Source organism: Ochotona princeps, chromosome 2 (assembly GCF_030435755.1).
Source record: "Ochotona princeps isolate mOchPri1 chromosome 2, mOchPri1.hap1, whole genome shotgun sequence".
In the NCBI taxonomy this organism is placed as follows: domain Eukaryota; kingdom Metazoa; phylum Chordata; class Mammalia; order Lagomorpha; family Ochotonidae; genus Ochotona; species Ochotona princeps.
Window position 1 is genome coordinate 35382713 of NC_080833.1, and position 24439 is coordinate 35407151.

The window sequence follows — 24439 nt, forward strand, 5'->3', positions numbered from 1 at the left end:
AGACCAGTTGAAAACTTGCATCTAAATTTTGACTTTCACATTTTCAGAAGCCTTATTCTACACTTCCTTAAATTAGCAAAGCAGAATGTCTAGCCAATGGGACATATAAGACCTGCAAAATCATTTGACTTGGCTCTGCCAAGGCAACTACAGGTGGGAATTGAAATTCAATAAATCTGTAGCAGGCTATTTTTTTTTAATAAACAAAATTTTGAGTTCCCATCTGCTGGCTCACTTTTCAGATGGCCATAACAGCCAGGGCTGGGCCAGGCCAAAACCAGGTGCCAGGAGCTTCAACAGGGTCTCCTATATGGGTGACAGGGGCCCAAGCATTCAGGTCATCCCCACTACTTTTCCAAGCCATTAACAGAGAATTGGATCAGAAGTGGAGCAGCCAGAACACAAACTAATATTCTTACAGGATGCCGGCTTTGCAGGCAGCAGCTTTACCATGTAAAATCACAACACTAGCCCCAGTAGGATAACTTTTAATTTCCTTTATTTTATTAATTACATTGCATTATGTGACACAGTGTTATAGGCACTGGGATTCCCCCCACCCCTCCCCAAACCCTCCCCCCATGGTGGATTTCTCCACCTTGTTGCATTACCACAGCTCAAATTCAGTTGAGATTCTTTCATTGGAAGTATTTACCATGCATAAAGTCCAGCATCTTATTGTCCTGGTAAGTTCAACGGTTTCTTGGGGAGACCATCTCTGGTCTGAAGGTAGAGCCGGCAGAGTATCATCCCAATCAATTAAAAGCCCCAACATAACATCAGCAACAATTTACAACGTTATGGTATTAATTGACATGGTATTGATTAACCAGTATGTTAAAAGGAAAATGCAGGTTCTTAACCACATCCTGCCCAGCAGGATAACTTTTAAACTGATAACTTTGTATGGCCTGCAAATGGTATAAGTATCCAAATGGGTGTTGGTAAGGAAAAAGGTTCCCCACACCCTTGCTAGATATCAGTACCTACCAAAACCTGTTTACCTTTGAAATCACTCAGACACACATCTCACTCACTTTGTAGGTGCTTGCATGGCTATTTCATTTTTCTACCTCACTTTGAACTCTTGTTTACTAACCAGTACATTAATTTCCTCTATTCTTCATTATCCTGGTGCCTACCATATAACTATCATTTAATAAATAACAATAAAATTGTATTACCCAGCTTAGATTCTATGGTCTATTATTTTAACTGTTAATATCCTAAAACCTCAACTATATTTATTTGATAATAAATTGATAAAACCTCAATCTCAGAAATATCCACTCACTATCTCCTCGTCTCTATCTGGACTGACAAGCATCAATGAATAAAAGTTACACAATTAGGCTGCATGGGGTAACGGAATACTGGATTTATCCATCATATTTAGACCCAGTATTGCCAAGTACTCTTACTGAATCTTCATCAGTCAGTCTCCAATCTCAACATTAACCCTCTTTCTTCAAAATTCTACTTGTTTTCTACATTTGGATGTCTAACAGATATTTCCAACATGTTGACAACTGAATTCAATCCAACACTCCCTCAACTATCAATACATTGATGCCCCTTCTCTAAAGCACTCCTACCAGCCACTAAAGGACAATAATCCAGGACTCATCCTTGTCTCCAATGGCTGTTCATCAACCATCCATCCAAACAACCACCATGTCCATTGTTTCTTATGTATGCCTACAATCAAACACTTTTTTCATGCTACCTACTACTCAACATCAACACTGTTCTCTAGTAACTGTAGTTTTTGAAACCTACTCTCCTGGCTTTCACTCTTTCCCTAATGCTAATTCTTTCTCCAAACTGCAGTTAACATTCTATTTGGCTTAACAGCTTTACCACATACTACCTAAACTCTCATTTCACTGAATTTCTTCTAGACTATAAAGTATCACTGTCTCACCACCAGATCTTCACATCAACTATTCTCTTAAACTGATATACTTTGTCAATATTTCTTTTAAAAAGAGAAATGTTTATTTATTTATTTGAAAGATAGTTACAGAAGAGGGAGTAAGAGAAATTAAGCAGCAAGATCTTCATCTGTTGGTTGGTTCACTCCCCAAATGGCTAACGCTAAGAACCAGGAGTTTCCTCTCAGTGTCCCACATGGGTGCATGGGCCCAGAAACTTGAGCCATCCTCTGCTGCTTTCCCAAGCCATTAACAAGGAGCTGGATCAGAAATGGAGTAGCTGGGACTCAAACCAGCATCTATATGGGATGCTAACATTGTAGGAAGCAGCTTTACTTGCTATACACTGCCTATACTTCCTAAACTAACTAAATGTTCCTCACCTTAAGGTTGCAAATCAGATATCACTTAATATAGGCTCTATGTTATTTCTAAAAACAAGAGCCAGAATGTAAAATCTAATGCAAATAAATGCAAAACTTGAGTGGTACTTACATAAGAAGTAATACTAGAAATGAGTCTTTTTCTTCCTGGGAGAGTCAAGAAGGAGGTGATATCTTAACAGTTTTGAATGATGAAGTGACGTTTTGCCCAATCCTATCCCACATACAGAAAGAGGGAAGGGAAGAAGTGAGTGGGTGGTATCCAGCCAAACCCATGAACACAAGTTCCAAGTAAGAAGAGGTCCAGGAAAAGGTAATCTGCACTATAATAAAGCCAAAAGATGAGAGAATTTGTTGAGCAAAAGGTGGTCTATATATCTGCTTTAGAATCACTTTACTTGTTAAAATAAGCTGAATTTTAAAATTTTTTGTTCTTTTATCTATTTCTACATGACAGTTTTTTTTTTATTAATTACCTGCATTATGTGACACAGTTTTATAGGTACTGAGAATCTCCCCGCCCCTTCCCAAACCCTCCCCCCGTGGTGGATTCCTCCACCTTGTTGCATTACCACAGTTCAAGTTCAGTTGAGATTACATGATAGTTTTTTTACATTTGCTTTTTAAAGATTTATTTATTTTTATTGGAAAGGGAGACATACAGAGAGAAGAAGCCACAGATAGGAAAATCTTCCATCCAATGGTTCACTTTCTAAGCAGCTGCAGTGGCTGGACCTGAGCCAATCTGAAGCCAGGAGCCCAGAGCCTCTTTTGGGTCTCTCACTCGAGTGCAGGGTTCCAAGGTTTTGGACAGTCCTCAACTGCTTTCCCAGGACACAACAGGGAGCTGGATGGGAAGCAGGGCCACCAGATTAGAACTGACGCTCATATGGGATCCTGACGCATTCAAGGCAAGGACTTCAGCTGCTACACTATCGCGCTGGGTCAGGGTCACTTACATGGTTTTATTAGTGAAGTGAATAGTATTTACTAAAATTCTTATGAGCCTGAGGAATAAATGCCACACCCTAAATTTCTCCACTCTGTTATCAAGGAAGATTATTAGCTTAAGCAAAAAGTGTATCAGGAGGAAGATGTAATATGAAACCTTTTGAATCAGAATGGCAGAAAAGAAAAATTGCTTAGTTCTTACAAGACCTCATAAGAAGACATTGATTGAGGGCCCGACAGTGAGAGGACACAGCAATACAGTTGGTGCAAATCCTCTATGACAGTGGGGTCTTATAAAAGAGCAGAGTGGGCCCAGTGCGGTAATAGCCTAGTGGCTAAATCCTTATCTTACATCTTTTTTTTTTTTTTTTAAGAGTAGAATGTGTTGTGTATCTGAAGACACTGGGACCAAAGAGGACCTTAGTCATTTGGAACTGAGAAAGTAAAACTATGGTGGAGTCATCACCATTTGGAAAGACTTTATCACGAGCTGGACCACTGAAACTTTGCTGTAGGAACAGCAACACCAGACAGCAGAGGTGTTTGACACCTATACCATCCTAGCAACAAACATTAGTAGTAGCAGAGAGTCACCAAGATTCTTCCCTAGTCAGAAGCAGAAATCTATTATGTGAGTTACATTATTTTATATCATAACTTTTCTACATGTTTGTCTTGTCAACTAAAATGTGTCACTTAAAAGCAAGAAAGACTGAAACAACTGGATTTTTTTTGTCACACAGGATCTTGCCCATAATCAGTAATTAAACCTTTCATCAGCAACCTAGGGAATGGCCCCAGCTCCGTAAAACCTAGATAAGTTCACCTAAACATCCATATCACTATTTGAAAGGACCTAAGTGATCTAACAAGATTTCTGATCTTTTTGTTGCTTTGCAGATTGCTTTTGAGACCCTCAGGACTAATCTCATAATGTCTTTTATGTCTTGTCACCCCAAGGAGTTTAGGGCTCCCAGATCTTCCCTCAGCACCCAGATTCTAATCAACATATGTCTCTATGAGTCATGAAACAAATTCTCCATCTCTGCTTTGTTTTCTCCAAAGCACTGACTATCAACAGATTAACTATTTATGCTCAAACTTTTTTTAAAAAAAAAAGATTTATTTTATTATTATTGGAAAGTCAGATATACAGAGAGGAAGACAGAAAGGAAGATCTTCCATCCATTGATTCACTCTCCAAGCTGCCGCAATGACCGGAGCTGTGCTTATCTGAAGCCAAGAGCCTGGAGTCTCTTCTAGGTCTCCCACACGGGTACAGGGTTCCAAGGCCCTAGGCCATCCTTGACTATTTTCCCGGCCACAATCAAGGAGCTGGATGGGAAGCATGGCTACCAGGACACAAACTGGAGCCCATATGGGATCCTGGCATGTCCAAGGTGAGGACTTTAGCTGCTAGGTTATCGCGCCAAACCCCAAACTTTTAAATATAAGCTTCATAAGGGAGAGATAAAAGTGTTTTATTCAGTGCTCTGATTCCAGAACCTGAAATAATAACTGGCTCATAATATGTCTCAATAAATATTTGCAGAAATGAATATATATTTCATTTGTTAACAGTAACAATTGTCAAGTGCCTATAATATACTCCTGGGGTATATGAGTTAACAAGAAAGTCATACTGTCTATGTTCTTGAAGCTTCCAGTCTGGAAGAGAAACAGCATTAAACAAATATAGCATAATTATGATAATTATGATAAATGTTCTTAAGGGAAGCATAGGATACATAACAGGGAGAACGACAGAAGTTTGATAAGAAGGGGGATTTCCAAGCCAGACCTCAAGAAAATAATGTAAGGAAAAACAAAAGGATGAGCAGGAATTAAATGAAAAGAGAAGAGTGCAAAGATTTGTGGCAAAAAGAATACTCCAAGATCCTAGAAAGTTGATTGTTTACCAGCTTTATTAGTGGAAACATTGTAATTAATAAATTATAACTAGTAAGCAGTATATTTTAATTTTTAGTATTTATTACAAAGGTGAAAGGGTCACAGACCCATGTGGGTCTCTGATTAGGATGGGAACATTAGGGTGGAGAAGTTGGGTGAGATAAATATTTCGGTTTTCACTCCAGTGTTCATGGGCTTGAAGACGACCATTTGATGTCATCCCAGAGACCCCAGTGAGGAAGAATGTCCTAGAAGTGTTACCTGAGTGGTCTTGATTTGTTCTGAGGAATTCTTTCTAAGGCCTCTTGGTGTCCATGTCTACCTCAATATGTCCACAGCTTTACATGCTTGCTGTAAAGCCTGGCCTAGAGTGTTGTTCAGCCTGTTCTTTCCATCCTTCGAAGAGGTACTTAAAGTCCAATATTGGCTTACATGACTGGCTTCTTGCCACTGGGTATGTTTTCTAATGAATGGGAGTCAGCAACTGAGGTGGACCAGTCATGCAGCATGTGCTCTGAGGTTGGACCACAAGTATATGTAATTTTCCCTGAGGTTTGGGATAGAACAAAGTGGTCTAGTTGGGGAAACCCCTAAGCAATCTCCCCAGGGGGGGTGGGCGGAGTCCTCAGACTTTGCTCTAGTGTGCAAGGCACACTTTAGCATATATTTATTTACCCTCAGCCCTCCACTGCACCAGCCAACATATGTACCAGTGGGTGCAGCTACCTAGCCAGTCTTGTCCCTATCCCTGACTCTGACACAAACCAGCAGGTGCCATGGCCTAGCCCAGCCCAGTCTGCCCCCAGGTTCAGGGCCTAGTTGAAGAATCGCAATGGGCCAGCCCCAGTCTTTGTACATGCTAGTGAATGCTATGGTCCAGCCCACCCCCAGCCTCAAGCACATCAGTGGGTACTGCTCCCTAGCAGGTGACCCCACAGAACCCCTACCAGGACCATCCCTAGTCCTGAGCCTTGCATGGGCTGACAGGTGCTGCTGCCTAGCCCAATCCAGCTTGCCTCCAGCCCCAGTTCTCATGCACAACAGGTGCTGTGATTTAGCAGGATATTCCCAATGATCCTCCACCAGGCCTACCCCTAACCCTGGTTCTTGTGCTTGCTGGTGGGTGCTGCAGGCCACTCTGGCATGACCCACCCCCAGCCATAGCATTTTTCAGCAGGTGCTGCAGCCTTGCCCAGCTCTTCTCAGCCTGTCTCCAGCCTACCTTTGCAAGCGCAAATGGGTGCTGTGGCCAGCCTGGTCCAGTTTGCGCCCAACCCCAGCTCTTGTGCACACCAGCAGGTGCCTTGGCCTGATGCAGGGAGGCCCTTTGGATTTCCCCCTCTAATCTATCCCATCTCTGCTCCCTTGATTACCTGCAGGTGCAATGGTCTGGTCTGTGGAAGTCTTTAAAAATCATTTTATACATGTCAAACAAGCTCCAGGTGGCCACTATTCTGATTTTTCCCAACTCCTTTCCCCAGGCTGTGTACATCCCTCCCAGTGAGGCATGCTGCCCTGGTCCAGTGTGTGCCCTTGTTGTCATGGCAGTCACCCTGCCTCCCACCCAACATCAAGCTGCTCCTATGTAAAGTGCACATATTAAGTTTGCACATGTGTATGACATGAACTTTAATACAAACACATGAATCAATAACCACTACTGAGTTAATGAAAGTATCCATCTCCACTTTGGCACATAGTATTTACTTACTCTATTAGTATATGTATTGGTACCTATCGTGTTAGGCCCTGAGTACTCACTGGTCAATGATTCCTGCACTTTTATAACCTTACTAGATGTCTAGCTCAAGGAAGCAAAAGAAGGTCAGGATAACAATGGGAAGTTAGGCAGGGACCACATTTAGAGTCTTAAAACCTACAGTTAGAGATTTTCATGCAAAGAGCAATAAAAACCAAAAAGGCCCGAGTTCTCATGTACATTAGTATGGTCTTTTTTGTTAAACAATTACAGTGTCCATTATACATATATACCAGTTTGTTTCCAAGCCATTCTCCTCTTCATGTACAACTAGGCTACTGCAGTTTGGGACATTTATGACTGAAGCTGTCACGAACGTGCACACTCCTGCACAAGTTTTTAATGAATATTATTGAAACACACTTTTATTTATCTTGGGTAAATATTCAGGGGTGGAATTTCTGGGTCACAGGTAAGTGTAAGTACACACTATGCCCAGACAGTTTTACCATTTTTTTATTGCTGAAAGCAATGTCTGAGACTTTCATTTGCTCCAATCCTTACCAACATTTGGCTTTTTAAATTCAGCCATTCTGGTAGGAATACAGTATTATCTCAATGTAGTTTTAATTTCTGTTTCCCTGTTGGTTAATGATGTTGAGTGTTTTTCATGTGTTTATTTTTCATTTGTACATAATTTTTTGTGACATGTCTGTTCACTTTCTTTACCCATATATTACTGTGTTGTCCTTTACTGGGCTGGAAACATTCTTAGATAGTTATCATGTATTTGGTGACTATTTTCTCCCACGGTATAAGAATTTATTGATTATGCTCTTTAGAAATTTTAAGTGTTACATAATTTTATTTAAAATAAGTTTATGTGGGCCCGGCTGAAGTCCTCGCCTTGAATGCCCCGGGACCCATGTGGGTGCCGGTTCTGGTCCCGGCAGCTCCACTTCCCATCCAGCTCCCTGATTGTGGCCTGGGAAAGCAGTCAAGGACGGCCCAATGCATTGGGACCCTGCACCCGCATGGGAGGCCTGGAAGAGGTTCCTGGTTCCTGGCATCGGATTGGCGCGCACCGGCCCGTTGCGGCTCACTTGGGGAGTGAATCATGGGATGGAAGATCTTCCTCTCTGTCTCTCCTCCTCTCTGTATATCTGACTTTGTAATAAAAAGAAATCTTTAAAAAAAATAAGTTTATGCTTGCTTTTAAGTTGATTTTCTTTTTCTATTTTTTTTTTCATTTATTTGAATGGCAGAGGGACAGAGACAAGGGTAGGGGCTGTGATCTTTCATCTGGTGGCTCACTCCTTAATGGCCACAAGGGCCAATGTTGGACCAGCCTGAAGTCATTAGTCAGGAATTCAGTCCAGGTCTCTTACATGGATGACATGGACCAAGGCACTTGTGCCAATATCTTCTGCATCCCATATGGGCACAGGTTCAAGTTCTGGCTGTTCTGTTTCCAATCCCACTCCCTGCCCTCAAAAAGCAGTACAAGATGAACCAAGTTCCTGGGCTCCTGTACCCACGTGGGAGACCTAGATGAAGTTCCTGGCCCCTGGCTCTTGGTTTTGGCCTGGCCCAACCCCATCCACTGTGGCAATTTGAGTAGCGAACCAGTGGGTAAATCTCTCTCTCTCTAGTTCTGCCTTCCAAACAAATACATTTAAAAATGAATGTCATATTCCCAGAGCCTATGAAACTGTCACATAATGCATAATAATTAATAAAAAAAGATAAAAAACAAAAAAAATGAATGTCATATGTATTTGTTTTTACTTTCAAATAATCTCAAACTTGCAAAAGAAAAACTTTTTATGAGCCATTTGACAGTAAATTGTTAAGTCAACTCATCATCCCAGAATATTTCTTCAAACAAGAACATTCCCCTAGAGCCAGCATGTGGTAAAGTCACAGCTCTCTCTCTTCCTCGCTGTCATATAATAAGTAAATCTTAAAAAGGAAAAACAATGTTGTCTTGCATAACCATAAACACAATCAAAATTAGAAATCAACATCAAAACATTACTGCATGTTTTGTCAATTGTTCCAATAAGGATTCAGTACAATGTCATACTTTCTGTTTGGTTTTTTTTTTTTTTTTTTCATTTCATTTCATGACACAGTTTCATAGGCTCTGGGATTCCCCCAACCCTTCCCCATGCCCTCCCCCCATGGTGGATTCCTCCACATTGTTGCAGTATTACAGTTTAAATCCAGTCAAGATTCCTTCATTACAAGCATGTACCATGCATAGAGTCCAGCATCTTATTGTTCAAATCAATTCAACAGTTTCTTGGGGAGACCATCTCTGGTCTAAAGCAGAGCTGGCAGAATATCATCCCGTCCAATGAAAAGCCACAACATAACATCAACAACAATTTACAACATTATGGAGTTAATTGACATTGTATTGAGTGACTAATATGTTAGAAAATGCAAGTTCTTAACCACATCCTGTGCCTACTTCATTGACATTTCAATTTTAGTTTATACACAACCAGCTGCTATACACCTTAAAACGGCTATACGGTACTATTCAGCTGTCTTGTGTCTATTTTCATTTTTATATTTAGCACTTTATAGTATTGAAGCATACTTTTAACTGAACTTGGCGAATTTTAGGATAGTCCAAACTGGCTTATAACTCTAACAAGGCATATGTCAACAATTGAGGTGCAGAATAGTTTTAGAAGGGGTGTGCCAAGATGTCTTCAATATCTTAGTGAGGAGTAACTAATCTTTGTGTCCTACCTAGTAAGGTATATGTGAGTCCAAGCTGACCGTTTTTTGTCTGGTTCTAAGCTTTCCTTATTGGTCTCTGTCTATCTAATCTAATTTTTTGTGGGGGGGGGGCTCCAGAGCGACCCCGATGGTCATTGTAAAAGAGAGTGGGTATCCAAAGTTGGAACTAATTAAGGACCAGAGAAAGTTCCCCTCCCGAGTACCGAAGGAAGTTTACTGTTCTTCTGTTTCTGAGGTCCGCTCAGGGCTCCTGGCTATATCTCTTTAGTCTCCTTCAATATGGAACTATCTATAGTCTTTGACTTTTTTAAAAAAAAAAAAAAAGATTGATTGACTGATTGATTGATTTGAAAAGTAGCATGACAGAGAGGGAAAGACACATAGACAGATCTTTAACCTGCTGGTTTACTCCCCAGATGGCTGCAGCAATCATGCCTGGGGCAGGACAAAGCCAAGAGACAGAAACTTGGGTGGCAGGTACTTGGGTCGTCTTCCCATGCCTCCCTGGCACATTAGTGGGAAGCTGGATCCAAAGAATAGCCCAGGCTCAAACCAGAATTCCAGTATGGAATCTTGGTGTCAGGGTATAGTTTAACCTGCTGCATAAACTTTAATGACTTTTTACACATTTTAAGTCTAAAACCAGTTATTCTGAAGATCACCCCCCACATAGAATGTCCTTAATTATTTCAATCAGAATCCAGTTACACATCTTTGACAGTAATATCATAGAAGTGATACTGCATTCATACTGTGATCTATCAAGTGGCATCTAATTTTGACTTTTATCATAACTGGTGAAGTTAATTGTATTTATAATACTTTTTGCCAGCCATTATGAAATTACTCTTTCCCTTTCTTTAATTAAAGTGTTTAAGAAGCTACATTAACCTTGTATGAGGAGACTTCAAAAGTTCATGGATGCTCAGTAGCCTTCAGGGACCATCCCATCCTGGAAGTTTTTTGACGCACATGGGTGCCTGTAGCTGGGCCGTGGGGGGGTGGCATTCGTGGTGGGCTTTCAGGATCCCCAGCATGGAGGCTTTTCTAACTAGCACAGGTACGCACAGTTGAACACACTGGCTCCCTGGGTAAGGGACACTCAGCGGGCTTCCAGTACCAACCCATCGTGGAAGTTTTTTTTGATCCGCATGGGTGCCTATAGCTGATCCACACGGCTCCCTGCCTCCCCCCACCCACCCAAGGGCCAGGGCAGCCCAGGCACCAAATGCACATGGTAAAGCCCCTCAGGCTGCCCAGCAGCGTGCCCTCATGGTTTGAGGAGTCTTTATTTACAGGGGATGACGGGATTATATAGGGGTTAGTAAGCAATGACCTATGGTTTTTTGCCCAGGTTAGGGATTACAGCTAAGGGACTTCATTAAACATTCCATGATATGTGTATGTAAGTAGGGACTGACACTAAATTGGTTTGGAGGGGAGAACAAGAATGACAGAATTGGGTCTGATAGCAGAATCTGTAGGGGAAATGTGGGCTCACCCCTGTGGAACTGCAACCTCTGCTGGCTTGCCTAAGAACTATGGATGGGGACAGGCCTTGCTGGGGAGCTAAGGGGGCAACCCAGCTGGGTTGGATTCTCACTGGTGAGGACTAGAGTAGGACTGGGGGCTGCAAGCTGGACTGGACATGCCCACAGCCTCCATTGGCATGGGTGTGCATTGGGTCTGGGGAATGACAGACTGGGCTAACTCCAGGCACCATTAGTACTCATGAGAGCCAGGTTGGGTGTAAAACAGGCTGGGCTAGGTCTTGACTCCTTCTGAAACACATGAAAGCTGTGTCTGGGTGCAGACCAGGAATCACTGGGCTGCAACACCCAACAAGAACCAGAATGGGTGTGGCCAGTTGAGCAAGGCTACTGTTCTTGCCAGGACAGGAGGTGGACAAAGTCAAGCTGGGCCAACGACCCACTGGTAACACCAGGTTACATTACCCAGCAGTATACATGTGGGTCAGGTCTGGGGAAAGAACAGTCTGGGCCAACTCATAACACCCACTGGCAGATCTGAGAACCACGGCAGGGGGCAGGAGGAGCCAGATCAGGCCACAACACCTGCCAGTTCACATTAGAGCCAGGACAGCAATCAGGCTGGGCTGGGATAGACTGCAGGAGCTATAGCAGGGGGCAGGTTAGACTAGGCTAGGCTGTGTAATAAGATTGTGGATGTTAAGGTGAGGCGAGTCATGCCAGCCTGAGCCCAGCAGGGCCAGGTTCATGGGTCCCAGAAATGGAGGATCTGACAAAGCTTGAGAAGCTTGGCTCAGGTCCTGGGACCTGCCTTCTAGGTGGGTGTCAGGTTCATGAGCCCTGAGGGTGGGGATATGGTGGGACTAAGATTGCCTAGCCCAGGTCCTGAGGCCTGCCTGTGAGGTGGGTGCTGCGTTTATGAGCCCCAGGGTGGGAAATCCGGTGGGGCTTGGGCCTCCTGGTCCAGGTCCTGGGGCCCACCTACTAGGTGGGTGTCAGGTCTGTGAGTCCCAGGGGGAAAGGGATCCAGTAGGGCTTGGGTTGCCTGGTCTAGGTACTGGGGCCCACCTACTAGGTGGGTGCCGGGTTCATGAGTCCTGAGGGTGAGGGATCCGGAGGAACTCAGGTTGCCTGGCCTGGATCTTGGCGCCTACTTGTAAGGTGGGTGCCAGGTTCGTGAGCCCCAGGAGTTGGGGATATAGCAGGGTTTGGTTCACCCAGCCCAGATTCTGGGGTCAGCCTGGTAGGTGGGTGCCAGATTCATGAGCCCCAGGGGTGGGTGATCTGGCAAGGCTTGGGATGCTTGGCCCGGGTTCTTGGGCCCACCTGCAAGAACATATCCTACTTAGTGAAAAAGGTGGAACAGTGGATACAGGCCCTGTTGTAAAAGAAGCATATGGCAGCTCATTTGATGCTTTAGTGGAAGGAGAACAGAACAAACTGGACAACTACCCCAGTCAAACAATGAAGCAAAAAGTCTTGGTGAATGGAGACTTGAGGCTTACCATGTCAGCCAATGAACTCTGGGAGGGTGACATCATCCTTTATCGGTGAAATTGGCAGCATTTCAGAACTATCCAAACCACCTGGGCAGAATCGTCAGAATATGTACACACTGAGACTCTGGGTTGATATGAGGTGGTGGTTCCTTATCCCTGGGTACTGGGATGTGTGGAAAGTTGTGAGTGGTTTCCCCCTTTGTCTCTCCTCTACCCCCAAAAAAACAAGAAGAAATAGCAAATTTGGAAACAATGAGTTCGCCCAATTTTCCCTAAATCTCAATCCTTCCCACTCTATTCAACCATGTAACCATGTATTTATAAAAAATAAAATTAAAAAAAAGTTCATGGGAACAAAATTAAAGCTTTATTTTGGTGAAAAATAAAAACAACCTTTTCAGGGCCCGGCATTGTAGCTTAGTGGCTAAAGTCCTCGCCTTGCATGCTCCGGGATCCTATATGCGTGCCAATTCTAGTCCCGGCAGCCCCGCTTCCTATCCAGCTCCCTGCTTGTGCCCTGGGAAAGCAGTCGAGGACAGTCCAGAGCCTTAAAACCCTGCACAAGTGTGGGAGACTTGGAAGAAGCTGCTGGCTAAGAAGATCCTGGCTTCAGATCAGTTCAGCTTCAGTCATTGCGGACACTTGGGGAATAAATCATCGGATAGATCTTCCTCCCTGTCTCTCCTCCTCTCTGTATATCTGACTTTGCAATAACAATAAATAAAATTTAAAAAACCTTTTCCAAATCATACATAGCTTTTTTCGTAATACACATTTTCCATAAACTTTCTGAATAAATCCAAGTACAAATATGATCATAAAACTTACAACTTAATCTTACGATTTGTTACTACCACAATTTGATGTTGAAGGCTCAGGTGGTACTTTTTCTGCCCTGGCCCCAAATTCACCCATTCCTCCAAGAAACCCCAGTTCCTTTTAGTGGAGGAAAGTATTTGGAAATGAAGATCTGGGCACTGGGTATGCTTTTAGCTATTGAGATACCACTGCTCTTAGCAAACAATTTACAAATCATATATATTGCATAGCGAAACCATGGGTTTCCAGAAGTATCTCCATTACAATCCAACATCCAGGGTCATTAGCCTCTCCTCTCTATCTACATTGCAGGTTCTTTCTCAGAGAGAAACTTGACCCCTGTTAACCCCAATTACTTTACTGAATCAACACTGTAAGTAACAAATCTTCCCTTGTCATAGCAAATCCCTTCCCAAAAGGTCAGTTTCTTTATACTGACTCAGCTCAGAAAACCTAGACACACTGTGGCCACCCCCTGCCACGTCCTTTCTCACCTACTCTAACCCCTCACACCGTTGTTCTCCCTCTCACCCCTCTGCAAAAATCAGCACTAGGCTCCAACAACCCCCTTTCTTTCCCACTCTACCTCATTCTCCGTCTTATTTCCTTTCCTTTTTCCTCTCTTGCTTATTTCATGTTCTCTCTGAATTTTCTAGAAAGGGAAGTCAGAAGAGAAAAAGAGGAATAATTAAGGGTCTAGAGGAAAAAGAAGAGCAATTAGCATATTGTGATGCTATTTACATGCAATTTTACTACACAATTACTCCTTATAGACCCACAATCTATCAGAAAATAAATAAATAAATGATATAGTAAGCAACAGGAAAAAGAATATGATACTGAAAATAGAAACTTTTATTTAAGCATATTGAAACATTGGTTTTTACATTTTATCTATTATATTTTATTTATTCATTTTCATTTTATTTGAAAGGCAGAGCCAGAGAAATGAAAAGACAGAAAGAGACCTTTAATTTGATGATTCACTCCCCAAATACTGGCAACACCCAGGGCTGGACCAGGAAAAGTCAGGAGCCCAGAATTCAATCCAGGTCTCCTACAGGAACAGCAGAAACTCAGTATATGGGTCATTATCGATCGACTCCCAAGATGCATATTAGCAGGAAGCCAGATCAGAGGCAGAGTATTTAGGACTGAAACCAGGCACTCTGACAGGCAGTGCAGGTGGCCCATGTAGGGTAAAACTACCGTGATAACTGCCTGTCCTTGTTCTTATTTTATGAATTAGGTCATTAGGCATTGTCACTGACTGTAAGTAACTATGGCTAGTCCCCTTTTCCCACATTGCAGTTTAAAAAAAAATGCCATTCACGAGAAATTTAGAATAAGTTGGGGAAGTTCTGTAGAGTAGCAACAGCAATAGAACAGTTCTTCTAATCCTTAAAATTCAAAGTAAAAATCAGTAATGATTAAAATTAGAGCAGTACTTTGCCTTTTTTTTAAACATTTATTTGAAAGAGTGAAAAAGATCTTCCATCAAATGGTTCACTCTCCAAATTGCCACAATGCCTGGAGCTGAGCTAGGCTGAAGTCAGGAGCTAGAAATCCCATCCAGGTCTATCTAGTTAACACATTAGTTGAAATGCCCACATCAAGTCTGAGAACACCCCAGGTGAGGTTTCTTGGGGGACTCTCCGACTGGACCACTGGACTCAGAGACCGCTACCACAGGGAAAATCATAGGGTGTGGTTTGACTTTGGAGTACATGTTTCAGGACTGGCCCCCTTGGTTGTTGATGCCTATGCGATGGGCAGCATGTCCATATGCACACAGGGAACATGACATCCAAGCTCATCTGGGCCAGCAAGGAACATCAACCACCTCATTAGAGAACGGAAATCACAACAGGTTGGACAATTCTCCTGGCCATGCTTTGCAGTCCCTGGGTCTGTGGATGCACTAAGATGGACTTTGTCAACTAGTAGACCTTGGAAAGATTATCTGAACTCTGGAGCAATGAAACCAACAATGCTTCAGGGCTATCAAAATCATTCCAGTAACACTCATGGAACATTCTTCCCCCACATCGGGGTCTCTAGGATGTCATCAAAGGACAGTCCCCCATCAACAATTCCCAGATACTGATATTGTTTGACAGCAATGAGTGGCCCTCTCCCCTTATTTCCATGGGGACACAGGAGAAAAAAAAAACTGAAACACGTGTCCTACCCACTTTCCTCCATATACGACCCTCCCCACCCTAATCAGAGGCCCACATGGGCATGGATCCCTCTGAACTACGTAAACAATATTAAAATGAAAGAAAAAAAAGAGTTAGTAGAGATGACAATATTTATCTACAGATCAATGCAACTTCTATCAGATTCTCAATTACCTTTTTTGTAAAAAAAACAAAAAACAACAACAAAAAAAAACCAAACAAAAAAACCCTGACAATTTGATCCGGAAATTTATTTGAATACCCAAGGGAATCAGAATATTCAACTCAATCTTTAAAAATGAAGAACAAAGTTGAAGGACTAATACTTTTCTATTTCAAAATTTACTACAGTGCAACAGGAATCCAAACAATGCAGTGGTGTTCACATAGGATCAACTATAAAGATCAATGGAATGGAACTAGAGTCCAGAAATAAATCTATTTATAGTCAGTTAATTTTCAACAATGATGTCAAAACCAATTAATAAGAAATTAATGATCACTCAAAAAAAATGCAAGGACAACTGGATACTCACATAAAAAAGAATGAAGTTTCTAACACCACAAAAATCATTTTAAAATAGAACATGAGGTAGGCAATTGGCCTAGCAGTTACAGCACTGGTTAAGATCCCTGTGTCCTGCACTAGAGTGCCTGGATTCAATGCCAAGCCCTCACCCCTGCCATCAGCTTCTAGTTAATACAAAACCACACAAAATGGAAGAATACATTTGCAAATCATATACATGGTAAGGGTCTAATATGTAGGATAAGAAACTTGTACAAGCCACAAATAAAAAGGCCAACAGTCCAATTTCAAGCTGGGCAAAGGATCTCAATTGATACTTTTCCAAAGAAGAGATATAAATGATCAATAAGCACACATCACTTAACATCATTAATCATCAAGAAAATGCAAGTCAAAACCAGCTACAATTGAAATATCATTCCTCCCACCTTTGCACAATGGTGGCAATAATGGAAACAAGAAACAAGTGTTGGCAAGGATATGAAGAAACTGGAACATTCATACATTGCTGCCGGTTGAACTGAACAAGAGTAGAGATGCTCTGAGGAATATTTTGGCCGTGACTCAAAATGTTAAATGTAGTTACCATATGATCCAACAATCTACTCACAGGCATATACCAAAGAGAAATAAAAACACATATCTTTACACAAAAGTGTGGGCCAAATTTCCCAGCAGCACTATTCATAATAGCTAAATAGGAAACCACAAATATTCAACACATAACAGAGGGATAAACAAAATATGTTACATCCATATAATACATTAACCGATAAAAAGAAATGAGGTCTTGATATGCTACAACATGGATGAATACAGATAACTTTATGAGAAGTTGGGCCCAGCGGCGTGGCTTAGTGGCTAAAGTCCTCACCTTGAACGCCCCGGGATCCCATATGGGCGCTGGTTCTAATCCCGGCAGCTCCACTTCCCATCCAGCTCCCTGCTTGTGACCTGGGAAAGCAGTTGAGGACGGCCCAGAGCACTGGGACCCTGCATCCACGTGGGAGACCCGGAAGAGAGGTTCCAGGTTCCCAGCTTCGGATCGGCGCAGCACCGGCCGCTGTGGCTCACTTGGGGAGTGAATCATCGGACGGAAGATCTTCCTCTCTGTCTCTCCTCCTCTCTGTATATCTGACTTTGTAATAAAAGTAAATAAATCTTAAAAAAAAAAAACTTAATGAGAAGTTGCTGAGACTTTAGTTTTCCAGGCCCCATTGTGCAGCCTTGAGTCCAAAGCAAAAGACAACGTGGCTTTGTTAATAAAATCCTCCAGTAATGCTAATGTATCCTGATAGATTGCTAGAAGATATATCTACCACAGAGCTATGTTAACTGCAGCAAGTTAAAATCCAATTGCTGCTCAACAATCAATTTTAATCTCAAAGTGCAAGGCTGGTAGGAAACAGGTACTAGAAAAACTACTTACCACAAAATAAAGCTCTAAATTCAATAAACTATGAAAATATATTTGAACACAAGACACTAAGATAAAATATGAAAATCTAAGATTTTGGTTGAGTAATTTTTATTGCTAATTATACTGATGTTAAGTTAATACATTTGTAAGGTGACAAATTAACATTCATTTCATTTTAGATAAAAATAAACAAATGATTTTTTTTCTCTAAGAGTATATAGTGGTCAAACTCATGGCATCTTGAGAATCTATTTTAAATGGGTAAATTACTCTCTGACAGATGACTGGTTTCAAACTAATGACATATTTCTTTTAGCATAGCTGAAAAGAGACTATATTGAAGAAATGTTCTTTGAAAGTTTTTCACCCACTAATCTTACTCTTGTAAATTTCATGAGAAAAATGACAGACTCTTGGAGGAACTGTTCCTAGAAAGAGTGAATTTACTAAGTGAAATGAGTCCAAGGAGTGAAGTTGCTGCCTGCAACACCAGAACCCCTTTTAAGAATGCTGTTTCAAATCTCAGTTCCTCTGATTCTAATCCAACTTCCTGCTAGTGCACCTGGAAAATCAGTGGGAAATGATCCAGGTACTTGGGCCCCTGCCATCCATGCGAGAGATCCACAGGGAGTTCAGGAGGCCCAAGTGGACTTTCAGGCTCTTGGCTTCAGCTTGGCAGCCATTTGGGGAGTAAACCAGTAGGTGAAGGTTCTCTCTCTTTCCTTCCCTCTGTCACTCTATATTCCAAATAAGAAATCTTATTCAAGAAAAAGAGAGGGGGAAGGGAAAAGAGAAATAAAGAGAGAAAAAAGAAGGAAGGAAGGGGAAGAAATAAACTCAAGGGTCACAAGAATGCACTGCTTCAACCCTTCCTTCATGACCATGGCATCCATCTCTCTCTGTCAGGAGACTTTGCTCTTAAGAACTAACACTATGTCCTCCTTTAAAAATTGTTCTTAACTCAAAGTATCACAAGTTCAGTTTCTGAAAGCAGACACCAAAATGGAGTTTAGCATGCAAGATAAAAAGGGACTTGCAAGTTCATGGAAGAGCAGGCATTTGCCTGGCAGTTAAGATACCCATTCACTTGAGTCCAGTTCCCACTTCTGCTCTTGACTGCAGCCTCCTGTTAATGTGCACCCAGCAAGGCAGCAGTGACGGCTCAGTTAATTGGGTTTCTGTAACATGGGAAATCTGGATTGCATTCCTGGATCCCAACCCTGGCCTCAGTCCAGCCTTGGCCACTGCAGTCATTTGGAGAGGGAATCTAGAGCATGGGAGTGCACTCTCTATCTCTCGGTCTCTTCGAATACAGTTTTTTTAAAAACTTTAAAAAAATTATTGGAAAATAGATGTAAAAGGTTAAGTTTGTTTGGTGCAAAAAAATAATCTGAAATCCAGGATGAATATCATACCACACCCACATATAGAAGTCCCAATTACTCCACTTCCAATCCAGCTATATGTTGTTTGCATGGGGAGAGATGAAGAAGTCTTCAAAAAGGTCATTCAGGGGGTAGCAGAACAGGTTGTGGCACAACAGGTTAAGCCACTGTCTGCAGCACTAGCATCCCTTATGGGCACTGCTTCAAATTCCAGCTGCTTCACTTCTGATTCAGTGACTTTCAAGCACCTGAGAAAGTAGCAGAAGATAGCCCAAGCGTTTGGACCCCTGTTACCCATGTGGGAGACCAAAAAGCAATTCCTGGCTTCAAATCTGGCCCAGCTCCAGCCAATACACCCATTTGAAGAAGGTCTCTCTTTGCCTTTCAGATACCTGATTTTTTTTAAAAGTTGATGAAAATTGTTATGGAAAAAAACACATATGGCTTTTAAAAATTTTCACACAAAATATACATAATTCCAAATCTTATTTTATGCAAGGCTTTTTAAACACCCTCACACTTAATAGAAATTAACACCTGTGAATGAAAAGGCAGGCAGAAGCAGGACTGAAAAGAATAGCAAATGTTAACACAGAGGGTGAAGCTGAAATTTCAGATGAACATACCATGTATCAGAGCACCAATTTAAGCCCTGCCTACTCTGCTTCCAATCCAGCTTCCATGCATCCTGGGAAACAGCAGATGACAGCTCAAGGCCTTGGGCACCAGCCAACCAACCAGCAACCAGCTCCAGAAGGAGCTCCAGGCTCTTGGCACTGGCCTGGCCCAGCGGTGGCTCTTGCACCCATGTGATAAGTGAGCCAGAAGATGGACGATCATTCTATTTTATCTCCCTGACAAATACATAAAAAAAGGCTTTTAACAAACCCTCCACCAACTAGGTATGACCCTCTGGAGCTGGTACTACCTATCAAACAGCTCCATGTTGAGTTGAAAGAGATGGACACTCATGCTCCCACCCTGCTCAGCCATCTGCAAGCTGACTTTGGACCATAAGGCCTTGGGTAAAATACGTCCTGCAACTGAGACCAACAACAGCTAGAATAAGTAGTTCCCTAAAGAGGCCCTGTGTGGTTCATCTCCATCTCTACCACATAAAGAAACATCTTCCAATGTTACAGCTCTTCCCCTTAGCTCAGACCACATCCAAATCCAGAGAACTTCAAGTGCCAGTCAAGTTCCAGAGCTCTCCAGGGGACTGAATGCAGCACCCCCTGCAACTGCACTAATTTGATCACTCTGCCCTCTCAATCTTGTTTCTCACAGTCTTTTTAATTTATTTTTAATAAATCAATAAATAAATTCATAATAAATAATGTAATTTTAATAAATTAATTCATTTCTATTTATTTTTCAAAAATTAATATTTATTACAAAGGTGAGGGAGTTAATGACCCCATAATCCAATCAGGATGGAAAGGCTAGGGGTGGGGGAGTGGGGGAAGGTGAGTGAGGCACTGGCACTGGTGAAGCTGGACTGGCACTTGATGTTTTCTGGATTTGGAATGTGGTCTGAGCTAAGGGGAAGAGCTGTAACATTGGAAGAAGTATGTTTCTTTATGTTTTCAGTTTTCTCACAATCCCTGTAAGTGTTCATCCTAAAAGCACTCTCTAATAAAACCTTCTGCAAGCAGACTTGCATCTCAGTGTCCATTTCCCAGGGAACACAATCTTAAAAATGCAATTCCATAAAAAGACAATGAGGCGGCTAGGCATAATATGTTCAGTAACCTCATAGGTTATTACTATGCTTCTAATGCAAACCATTAAAACTCATTTGTCAGGCCTGGTGTGGTAGCCTAGAGGCTAGGGTTCTTGCCTTGCATGTACAGGATTCCATGCAGGCATTGGTTCATGTCCCAGCAGTCCCACTTCCCATCCAGCTCCCTGCTTGTGGCCTGGAAAAGCAGTACAGAACGGCAAAAGCCTTGGGACCCTGCACCCATGTGGGAGATCCAGAGGAAGCTCCTGGCTCCTGGCTTCGGATCAGCTCCGCTCCGGCCATTGCAGCCACTTGGGGAGTGAATCAGTGGATGGAAGATCTTCCTCTCTTGTCTCTCCTCTTCTCTGTATACCTGACTTTCCAATAAAAATAAATTATTAAAAAAACTTTTAAAAAATCTAATCTATCTATAACATAATGTCAAGCCATCGTTCTTTTAGAACAAACAAAAAACAAACCCAACTTATACAGCATTTAGATAAGCAGCAGACAGGTCAAAGCCAGAAACCAAGAATTCCATTTGGGTCTTCCACATGGGTGTCAGGGACACAGGTCTTTGAGCCATCATCTGTTGCCTGCCAGGATGCACATTATCAAGAAGCTGGATGGTGATGGAGTAGCCAGGAGTTGAACGCCATATGGAATATGGCATGGTAACTTAACCAAACACTCACCCAAAGAACTAGCATTTTAAAATAAAAAAGGAGAGATTCAACACTAGTGATTTTCACTAATATCAGCAAATCAAAATGCTGTTGAGCTTAGTAGCTTTTTCACATTAACTCTACTGAACCTGACCAATCCAAGTAATTCAATTTGATCCATAAATTCCAAATTTTGTTTGAAACAAGTTAGGGTATCAATCAATAAACATATCTCAGCCAACAATTACTAAGCTCATCACAAACACATCAATGTTCTAAGTGCTATGGAGCAATGGTTACAACACACTTATTTAAACCTGGGAAACTTGTCAAAAATACAGTTTCTGAGTTCCATGGCAGTCTTAGAATTTCCAAAAATAGAGACCTAAGATGTATCTTTCACCAAAGTTCTTCAAATTACTCTATAAAGCAGTCAGGACTGGGAATCACTATTTTGAAAGCTAGGGAAATGAGCAAGACAATGTGCTTGATTCATTTAAACAACAACCTTTTAAAAGTCCATTTTGAAGTTGGGGCCAGCACAGCTCAGCCTGCAGGTCAGGCATCTCATACGGATACTGGTTTGTGTTGCGGTAGCTCCACTTCCAATCTAGCTTCCTGCTTATGACCTTGGAAAGCAGAGAATGGGTCAGGTCCTTGGGCCCCTTGTACCTATGTGGGAGACCCAGAAGAAGCTCCTGGCTCCTGGCTTCAAACCTGTTCAGCTCCGGCTGTTGTGGCCTTTTGGGCAGTGAACCAGCAGATGAAAGATCTCTCTGTGTCTTTCCTCTCTGTAATTCTATCTTTCAAATAAGAATAAATAAATCTTCAAAAAAAAAAAAAGATGCCTATTAACTGTCGTGCTGTATATTTGTTAGAATGCTTGCCCTGGAAGAGCTTACTGACTGGAAGGGAAGTAATACTTAATTTTTAATTTTTTATGATATAGTTCCATAGGCTCAGGGTTTTCCCCTCCTACCCTCCCTATTTCCACTCCCCCCCTCCCCAGCCCAGTTTCCCCTATATTATTACAATAGTTTAGGCCTTCAACAACAGTCACAAGTCTATCATTCTGCTATTTAGGTCATCCTGACATGGTAGGTATAGACAATGGTATAAAGTCCAGCATCCTTTGCCAAGATACATTTAACAGTTTCATTGGAAGTCCATCCTTCATTTGGAGTACAGATGCACACTGTAATGTACTCCCACTTCTCAGTATGCTGGTTTCCATTATACAGTTCCTCTAGATGAATATATGTTTACCTATGTAGAGATATTGATATTGTATTTTGCATGAAGGTTGCCTTTTATCAGACAGAACATATGATATTTGCCCTTTTAGGATTGGCTTATTTCACTCAGCATAATGGTCTCCAGTTGGGACCATTTTATTGTAAATGGTAGAACTTCATTCTTTGTAATGGCTGCATAGTGTTTCACTGAGTAGATGCACCACAATTTCTTTATCCATTCCTTTCAACAGGCATCTGGGTTGTTTCCATGTCTTCGCTATTGCAGATGGCGCTGCTGTAAATACTGTATCACAGGTCATTTTCTCATATGCAGATATCATTTTCTCTGGATATATTCCCAGAAGTAGAAATACAAATAAAAACCACACTGATGGTTCACCTAACTCCAGTGAGATTGGCTCACATTCAGAACTACTAACAACAAATGCTGGTGGCATGGATGTGGGGAGAAAGGTATCCTTCTTCACTGTTGGCGGGAGTGCAGGTTAGTATAACCACTATGGAAGTCAGTATGGAGAGTGCTAAGATAACTGAAAAGTAATACTTGTAACAATTTATAACATAAGTTCAAAGACAAAGTGCTCAGCCTATTGACTCACTGAGTTTACTCCATGCAAGCAGAAACTTTGTTGTTGGTGGTGGTTATTTCCAATGACTAGAACACAGACAGGTTCATAGACACCCAGTAAATAATGACTGAATAATGCAAAGGACTTTTTAACTTTGACTAAGTAGATAAGAAAATGGCACTTTCAAAAGTAGATGAGTCTGAGTTTTTTGCTCACTGATTAAGATGTACACATCCTGCCTCAGAGTGCCTATGTTTAATTTGTCCTTTGGCTCCTGACTCCAGGTTCCTGCCAATGCAGAATTGGGAGGCAGCTTTGAGTTCCCAGTCCATACCTTTAACCCCAGGCCAGCCTTAGCAACTGTGGGAATTTGGGAAAATGAACCTGAGGCAAGTACTCTCTATCTCTGGCTCTCAAAAATAAATATGTACTTGTGGCCTGGGAAAGCAGCTGAGGACGGCCCAATGCATTGGGACACTGCACCCGCGTGGGAGGCCTGGAAGAGGTTCCTGGTTCCCTGCTTCGGATCGGCGCGCACCGGCCCGTTGTGGCTCACTTTGGGAGTGAATCATCGGTCAGAAGATCTTCCTGTCTCTCCTCCTCTCTGTATATCTGACTTTGTAATTAAAATAAATAAATCTTTTTTAAAAAAATAAAATAAATATGTAGAATTTTAAATGCAGAAAGCAGAAAATAAAGATAATACCCACAGTCTTCCATGTGTAGCAAACTCCAAGCTGCCTTCACATACGTTATCTCATTTAACTATATTGTCATCATTTCTGACATATGATTGTGTCTTTGTTTTCTAGATGAGGAAACTGAGGCAGTGATTAAGCAATTTATCCAAGACTACATGGTTAGAAAGTGCCAGGAGTGGGAGTTAACACCAGTTCTCTAATCTAATGCTTAGGAATTTAGACCATGAAACAGAATGTCTTTGAGGTTTCCTTTTTCTTTTTTTGGAATATTTGTTTTTCTAATAAGGCTTACTGAGACATTACTCACATTTACAAATCCAGTGATATTTTTATGCTTACAGATTTGTATTATCATCAAAACCATTTATTTAGAACATTTTCATCATCCCAAAAGGAAGCCCTGTGCCTATTAGTAATCATTTTTCCTACTTCCCATCCATGCAAACAAATAATTTATCTTCTATTTCCAGGTCTTACATACTTTAGACAGTTCATTTAAATGGAATCATACAATACATAGTCCTTTCTGCTTAATTTTTTCTTGTGGTAAAGAATACATGTTCAGTAG

The 24439-nt window shown here is 41.7% G+C and overlaps 1 protein-coding gene across 1 annotated transcript in view; it reads right to left on the bottom strand.

Moving 5' to 3' along the window:
• ZSWIM5 (zinc finger SWIM-type containing 5) overlaps positions 1–24439 on the bottom strand; it is a 144950-nt gene that overhangs the window by 113317 nt on the left and 7194 nt on the right. The gene's annotated exons all lie outside the window — the stretch shown is intronic.